Here is an 8,549-nt window from a genome sequence, read left to right as displayed (position 1 = left end):
AGAGAGAAGGCTACATATTTATTACTCTATTTATTTATTTATTTATTTATTTATTTTACTTGTACATTTCTATCCTATTTATTTTATTTTGTTGGTATGTTTGGTTCTGTTCTCTGTCTCCCCCTTTTAGACTGTGAGCCCACTGTTGGGTAGGGACTGTCTCTATGTGTTGCCAATTTGTACTTCCCAAGCGCTTAGTACAGTGCTCTGCACATAGTAAGCGCTCAATAAATACGATTGATTGATTGATTGATTGATGCAGTAGTCCAGACGGGATAGGATGAGAACTTGAACTAGCAGGGTAGCGGTATGGATGGAGAGGAAAGGGCGGATCTTGGCAATGTTGCGGAGCTGAGACCGGCAGGTTTTGGTGACGGCTTGGATGTGAGGGGTGAATGAGAGAGCGGAGTCGAGGATGACACCAAGTTTGCGGGCTTGTGAGACGGGAAGGATGGTAGTGCCGTCAACAGAGATGGGAAAGTCAGGGAGAGGGCAGGGTTTGGGAGGGAAGATAAGGAGTTCAGTCTTGGACATGTTGAGCTTTAGGTGGCGGGCAGACATCCAGATGGAGATGTCCTGAAGACAGGAGGAGATGCGAGCCTGGAGGGAGGGGGAGAGAGCAGGGGCAGAGATGTAGATCTGGGTGTCATCAGCGTAGAGGTGATAGTTGAAGCCGTGGGAGCAAATGAGGTCACCAAGGGAGTGCGTGTAGATTGAGAACAGAAGGGGACCAAGCACTGAACCTTGGGGAACCCCCACAGTAAGGGGATGGGAGGGGGAGGAGGAGCCTGCAAAAGAGACTGAGAATGAACGACCGGAGAGATAAGAGGAGAACCAGGAGAGGACGGAGTCCCCAGACCCAGGACATTCTTTCCCAGAAAGTGGAGGGAAGGAGGAGGAGGAGGAGGAGGAGGAGGAGGAGGAGGAGGAAATGGAGAAAGAGAATGAGGAGGAAAAGGAGGAGAAGGAGCAGCAGCTAGGAAATGTGAGGCAATGATCGAGGTCTTTGCTTTCACCAGATAAGCCCTGCTGGTACACCATGGACTTGGAAAGGGACAACATTCAATGTCACAAATCACTCTGTGCTGATCCTGTTAGAGCACATTGCTCATTTGAGTTCACATGCCAAGTGATTTTTTTGTTGGCCAGGAATCTTTCATACCAAAGGGTCATAAATGCTTTAGAGCCCTTCCATGTCTCCCCCCAGGGAACCCATAATCTTCATTATATTGTCCTCTTTCAACCCCTCACTCAGAAAGTACCTGTGAACTCTGGGATTTGTCTCTGGGATTCCTCAGTCTCTTCCGAAATCTTCCCAAACCAGCTCAAGAGCTCACAGGCTGCAGTGGCTCATTTTCTTTTTAATCACTCTTGGCAAAGGAGTAAAAAGAGCTGGTTCCAGGCCATTGCCATGTAAATTGTTCTTGTGGTTTAGCATTTCTAGGGCACTTTCTATTTACGAAATGCTTTATAATCATTTAAGTGCTTAATCCTCTCCTAACCCTGAGAGTTGGGCAGAGTAATCACTTCTGGCATAAAACAAAAAGATGCCTGGCCATTGGTTTCAAGGCCTTCCACCAGCTGTCCCCTTATCTGCTCTCTTCCTTCATTATACTAAGATCTCCTGCTTTACTCCCCCAATGCTGAACTGCTAAGTCTCTCTCTCTCTCCCCCCCGCCCCTCCACTCTCCCATCTCTGATCCATTGTTCATAAAACAGTGCTCGGCACATAGTAAGTGCTTAACAAATACCATCATCATCTTTCTCCCTGCATAACCGGCCTGGGCTCAAATCCAGCAAGTCATGTTCCTTCCCTTCTTCAAAATTCCCCTATAGTCACCTTTTTCAGGAAGCATTCCTGACTAATCGCCTTGTTGGTCACACCACCCCATCAACCACTTTAGCACTCCTATGTATCTGCTTACTTGCTTATTTTTGTTTTTATCATTTGTGTCCCTTTTCGACTCTTTTACCTGGTATATGTTTGGCAATTTGTTTTCACTTATCTCCTCCATTAGATCGTAAATTTCTCAAGGTCTAGAAGCTGGTCTTTTATATTTAATGGATACTTTCAGGAATTCAATGCACTCTTCTGCACAGTTGAAACTCAAATAAGCTAATTTGGCTACCCTAAGAAGTTCACCAAAGTCCATATTCACTGTCCTATTTATTCTACTTAATCATATTTATTGAGCACTTACTGTGTGCAGGGCACTGTACTAAGCACTTAGGACAGTACAACACAACAATATAACAGACACATTCCCCGTCTCCATGTTAGCCAGGAGCGTGAAACAAATATTCAGATAGCTAAAATTAGAAAATTCAATCAAGAAGGCCAGTTTCCTTTGTTCAACTGATTGAGTGTGGTGATGAAAAAAGCTTCATATCAAATTAAAAGTCTATAAAGCTCCTCCTAAAAGTCCTCACCTCCTCCAACAAGCCATCCTCAATTACCCTCCCAGCACCCTAAAATGTATAAACCCATCAGCCAAGTCTGGCACTTATGAATTTATTTATACTCCTACTGAGGAATCCTGTATATATGTTTATTCAATTGTGCATTCAATTTTTCATTTTGATGACTCTGGTTGGAAATATTTTTATGTCCCTCTCCCTACATAGAGTGTGAGTTCCTTGTGGGTAGGGAACATGTCACTTCTTTATTCTATAATTCCCAAACACTCAGAAGAGTGCATGGAACCAACTGGTTGCTCAAGAAACACTACTACTACCAGTACTAAATCTGAGGTACTAATCAACCTTTTCTATGACTGAACCACAGGAAGCATTTCTTGTCTTGACTTATGCTGTCGAGTCATCTCTGACCCCCATGGACATATCTCTCCCAGAACGTCCCACTCTCCATCTGCAATCTCTCTGGTAGTGTATCCATAGAGTTTTCTTGATAAAACTACAGAAGTGGGTTACCATTGCCTTCTTCCGCCCAGTAAACTTGAGTCTCTGCCTTTAACTCTCTCCCATGCTGCTGCTGCCCAGCACAGGTGAGTTTAGACTTGTAGCAGATTGCCTTCCACTCGCTAGCTACTGCCCAAACTAGGAATGGAATGGGTGTGCCTCTGCTTGACTCTACCTCCCTTAATTGAGACTGGTAGAGTACTGGAAACTCTCCAGGTGTGATCCTGAGAGGGGACAGAAGGGGTGACCAGTTTCTTAATCTATCAGTCATTCAATGAAATGTACTTAGTACTTACTGGGTACAGGACACTGTACTAAGCCATTGGGAGAGTACAATAAAACAGAGTTAGTTGTTGTGATCCCTGCCCACAAGCAGTTTACAGTCTAAAGTCTCAAGCTGCCTAACAGCATCATCCTTCTACCAGTCTCTAAATCAAATGTCTGGGCAATATCCCAACAGCCAGGTTACCAGCACTGAGGCGATGCTCACAACAGCACAGCTTTATCATTGTTATCAACATTATGATTATTATGATTATATGGCATTTGTTAAGTGCTTACTATGGGTGAAGCACTGTTCTAAGTGCTGGGGTAAGTACATGTGGCCTACTTCTTTTTTTGATGGCATTTATTAAGCGCTTACTATGTGCAAAGCACTGTTCTAAGCACTGGGGATGTTACAAGGTGATCAGGTTGTCCCACAGGGGGCTCACAATCTTAATCCTCATTTTACAGATGAGGTAATTGAGGCACAGAGAAGTTAAGTGACTTGCCCAAAGTCACACAGCTGACAATTGGCGGAGCCGGGATTTGAACTCATGAACTCTGACTCCAAAGCCCGTGCTCTTTCCACTGAGCCACGCTGTTTGATAGAGCCCAGGCCTGGGAGTTAGAAGGACCTGGATTATAATCCTGGCTCCACCACTTGCCTGCTGTGTGGCCTTGGGCAAGTCACTTCACTGTGCCTCAGTTACCTTGTCTGTAAAATAGGGATTGAGACTGTGAGCCCTATCTGGGACAAGAACTCTGTCCAACCTGACTTGCTTGTATCCACCCCAGCTAGTACAGTGCCTAACATGGAGTAAGCACTTAAATACCAAAATTATTATTATTTGTATTAGGTCTGATACAGTCCCTGTCCCAAATGGGGCTCACATTCTTGTTTAGTGGGATACCTAAGGAGAGTGGATAACAGTAGGATGCCCAAGCAGCTTCTATGTGGTGATTTGAAAGAGGGCACTTAAAGCAGGGAGGGCAGAATTGATATTTCAAAGACATAATGAAGCTCAGTTTCAAACAGCGTGAGACATCAGTGGACTGTCAGAGACAACACCTTTAGAGAAACCAGGCTGATCGGCTACAATCAGAAGTGTTGCTCTCCTGCCACAAAATCTTTGGGACGATAAGGAGCCCAAGGGGCAAAGTTTTCTTTTTTTAAAGGCAGTGTGTGCGACTAGCAAAAATATCAGCTGTGATCCTTCTGTGTAAACAGTGTAGAACAGACTGCGGGCCATGCTTACTCTTTTTAACACATTCACATGAATGGATAGGAGGATCTTACTATCAATAATATCACTTTTAAATCCGAAGGACAGCTAGTTAGCATTTTTCTCGCATCAGCTCCCAGAAGAATGCTAGCCATTGTGCACAGAGGTGAAGGATTTAAAGAGGGCTCTGAATCTAGCAGCTCAATTTCTTTATTCCTTGCCCCATTCACATTTCTGCCGACCTCGAGGGAGATTTCTGAACTCGCCCTCCCCGCCCCACAGCTCCATTAGCCACCTGTACCTAAATAATGGTCCAGAAGGGTGATTTTGTTTTATTTATTTGCAAGGCTGAACTAAACTACTTTTGCCTCTTTGCTCTACACTGTGTCTTTCATCCATAGATTCCCCACTCCAGCTCCACCCATCATAAGACAGAAGGCTCTAGCCCAACCACAAGCCCTGGGGCAGAGAAAGATCAGTTACTATTAATTACAATCATTTTCATTCATAATGGGTTAGATTTTCAATGGGTCTCAACTACCAGCCTCCCAAATGACATGCACAAACATGGTAATGGCCCATGCAAATTGAGTCTTCAGTTGATGTGCCTGTGTTCAGTTCCAGGGACCGCCTTTGAAAATGTAGGCCCATAATTCTAAAGCATTTGTAGCATCCTAATCTGTCATCGTTAGCAACAATGCTTGACTTGGTGCTCAACATTCTTATTAACCATGCAATTATGGATGCAGACAATGTTTAATCACTTTAACAAAAATACAGCTGTGTTGTTGTGGAGCTGTCATTTACTGCTCATTAATGATTGATTTTTTTTAACACTCCGGATTGTTTTCATGAGAACAGCAGATTAACTCAAAAGAATTCATTATTGGTCATTACGGGATATTAAAATGGAAAACCTTTCAAGATGCGGCCTCTATTGCTTCATTAAGATCTGTGGAAACACATGCACTCTGCCAGGGCCAGGGAGGGCAGGAGCATCATTTTCCCCTAGCTGCAGCCCAAGGATTGTGGACAGGAGGGGGTGGTTGAAGAGGAAATGAGGAAAAACACATCTTTTTTTGCTGTAATTAACCATTGATTACATTTTACCGGGGCAGTAATTTCCCCCAATAATTACCTCAGCCATTGTCCAGCTTGTTAAAAGTTTGACTGCACTGTAGGTACAGGTCGATTTGGTGAAGATTGTTAATAATGGGCTATTTTAAAAACTTGTAGCTGTTCTCCTTTACATGGTTAGACTCTAATTCCTTGCCCAAATTGCGCACTTTATTAAAGACAAATCGGAGCTTCATTTTATTGCCAAACTTTACTTGATTTTTGCTTGCAGAGAGTTGTATTGTGTCATCAGATGCTTCCTGGCTAGGGGTGTATAAAGCGCAGTTTACTGTCATTCTCACAAAAAATGTGAAATTCTAGAAACCTATTAAACCACTCAGAAGTGAGGTTTTAAGGACCAGATTTTGCTCCATAGTTGAAACAGGGTAATTGTGTCTCAAGCCTGGATTGGATTAGCAAACCCAGGTCAAGAATGAGTGTGAAGTATCTCTCATTATCAACTTCCCAAAAGACTTAATGAGCTTTTGGGTAGCCTGAATACATAAAGAGAAGACATGGTTCTCTTTGTAAATTGAGGCAGTGCAGAGAGAAACCGAGCAAACCTATGCTGACAGAGACACAGGATCTCAAAGTACAAGACTGATATGCTTCAGTCCTCAAGCTTTCAATAATACTACCAATAATAATTGGGGTATTTAAGCACTTATTGTATGCCAACCACTGTACTAAGCACTGGGAAAGATACAAAATAATCAGGTTGGACAGTTCCTGTCCTACATGGGGCTCATGGTCTAAGTAGAAGGGGAAACAAGTATCAAACCCCCATTTTACAGATAAGGAGACTGAGACACAGAGAAGTTGTGACTTGCCCAAGGTCACACAGCAGGCAAGAGCTAAGATTAGAACGGAGGTCTTCAGGCTCCCAGGCCTGTGCTCATTCCACTAGGCCATGAAGCAGCATGGTGTAGTGGATAGAGCACAGGGCTGGGAGTCAGAAGGTCATGGGTTCTAATCTCAGTTCCGCCACTTGTCTGCTGTGTGACCTTGGGCAGGTCACTTCACGTCTCTGGGCCTCAGTTACCTCATCAGTAAAATGGACATTGAGAATGTGAGCCCCACATGGGACAGGGACTGTGTCCAACCTGATTTGCTTGTATATACCCCAGCGCTTAGTACAGTGCCTGGCATACAGTAAGCACTTAAATACCATAATTATTATTGCTGTTATTATTTTTATTATTCTCTTTTTTGGCCCACTCAGAATCTTTGAGATATGGGAAGAGCATGTCTGGAAGTCCAGCCCACACAACTGTGGAGGTGATAACAAACGTGTTTCCCCTCTTCTGCCCCCCACCCCTGAGTGGGGCCTTGAAAAAGAACCCACAGATCAGAAGGGCAGAGGGGATAGTGGAAGGAAAAGCTATTCCATAAACCGGGGTTGGCTCAACTACTCCATAAGCGAGAGTTTTCTCAAGGCAGAAGAGGGAAGAGTATGGGCTGGGTTTAGTGCAATTACCCTAGCTGGAACAGAGATTCCAAATCAAAAGCTTTTTTTCCTCTCCCTTCCTAAATTGCATTCGTTCAAAAAAATGTCTACTACATATGCCAGGACTTTTGTGATTTAAGAATTTTGCTTAAACCCTTCCCCCGGACATCTTCAGACCTCAGATAGGATGGCTTCAACAGCATCGTTTCCTTTTTCAGCCACAACATTGTAATATCTTTCTGCTCCATGGTCAGAGATAATGCTGATGATGAGACTGAATCCAAGTATATTTGGTTGAAAGAGCCTCTTCCACTTTGTGCCCATGAAAAAATAGTTGAGCACCTTTACTAGCCCCTTGCCATTTGGGTTAAGCACTACACCACTGAGTAAGATTCCTTAGGTACCAAAGGAACTGTTGGAAACCACCACTGACTAGCAACTAGAAACCAAAATAGGGCATGAGATTTTTAGTTTAGTGTTGGAGGGAATGGAGTGGTGTAATCGCAACGTGGCCTAGTGGAAAGAGAACGGGCCTGGGAGTCAGAGGACATGAGTTCTAATCCCGGCTCTGCCATTTGTCTGCTGTGTTACCTTGGGCAAGTCACTTCACTTCTCTGGGCCTCAATTACCTCATCTGTAAAACAGGGATTGAGACTTTGAGCCCCATGTGAGAAGCAGCGTGGCTCAATGGAAAACGCATGGGCTTTGGAGTTAGAGGTCATGGGTTCAAATCCTGGCTCCGCCAATTGTCAGCTGTGTGACCTTGGGCAAGTCACTAAACTTCTCTGTGCTTCAGTTACCTCATCTGTAAAATGGGGATTAAGACTGTGAGCCCCCCTTGGGACAACCAGATCACCTTGTAACCTCCCCAGTGCTTAAAATAGTGCTTTGCACATAGTAAGCACTTAAAAAATGCCATCATTATCATTATGTGGGACAGGGACTGTGTCCAACCTGATTATCTTGTATCTACTTCAGCACTTAGTACAGTGCCTGGCACACAGTAAGCACTTAACAAATACTATAAAACAAACAAACAAAAAAACAACAAAACAGACTTGAGCTTTGCAGCATGACAGATACAGGAAAAGTGAAAAGACCACCACCAAGGCCTCTATAGCATGTTTATTGAAATTACAAAAGTATTTGAAAGGCAGTGTGGTCTACTGAAAACAGAACACCTCACCTTCCCACCCAAACCCTGCCCTCCCCCCGACTTTCCCATTACTATAGACAACACCACCATCTTCCCTGTTTCCCTAGTCAGTAACCTGGATTTATCCTCTACTCATCTTTCTCATTCAACCCACATATTCAATCTGTCACTAAATCCTGTCAGTACTACTTACGAAACATTTCTAGAATCTGCCTCTCCTCTTCATCCAAACCGTTACCATGTTGATCCAAGCATTTATCATTTCCCGCCTTGACTACAACATTTTTATGTACCGGGCACTAAGTGCTGGGGTAGATGCAAGCTAATCAGGTTGGACACAGTCCCTGTCCCACGTGGGGTTCACAGTCTTAATCCCTGTTTTACAGATGAGGGAAATGAAGCTCAGAGAAGTTAAGTGAGCTGG

General features: G+C 43.9%; 1 non-coding gene across 1 annotated transcript; it reads right to left on the bottom strand.

The window, feature by feature from the left end:
• Window positions 1-3,015: 3,015 nt before the first annotated feature.
• LOC119948243 lies at window positions 3,016-3,153 on the bottom strand. The gene has a single exon (XR_005456653.1). It is a non-coding gene; the product is annotated as a small nucleolar RNA SNORA7 (small nucleolar RNA).
• Between the last annotated feature and the right edge of the window lie 5,396 nt (window positions 3,154-8,549).

Source organism: Tachyglossus aculeatus, chromosome X4 (genome assembly GCF_015852505.1).
Source record: "Tachyglossus aculeatus isolate mTacAcu1 chromosome X4, mTacAcu1.pri, whole genome shotgun sequence".
Taxonomy (NCBI): domain Eukaryota; kingdom Metazoa; phylum Chordata; class Mammalia; order Monotremata; family Tachyglossidae; genus Tachyglossus; species Tachyglossus aculeatus.
This window is presented reverse-complemented; position numbering and strand designations above follow the sequence as displayed.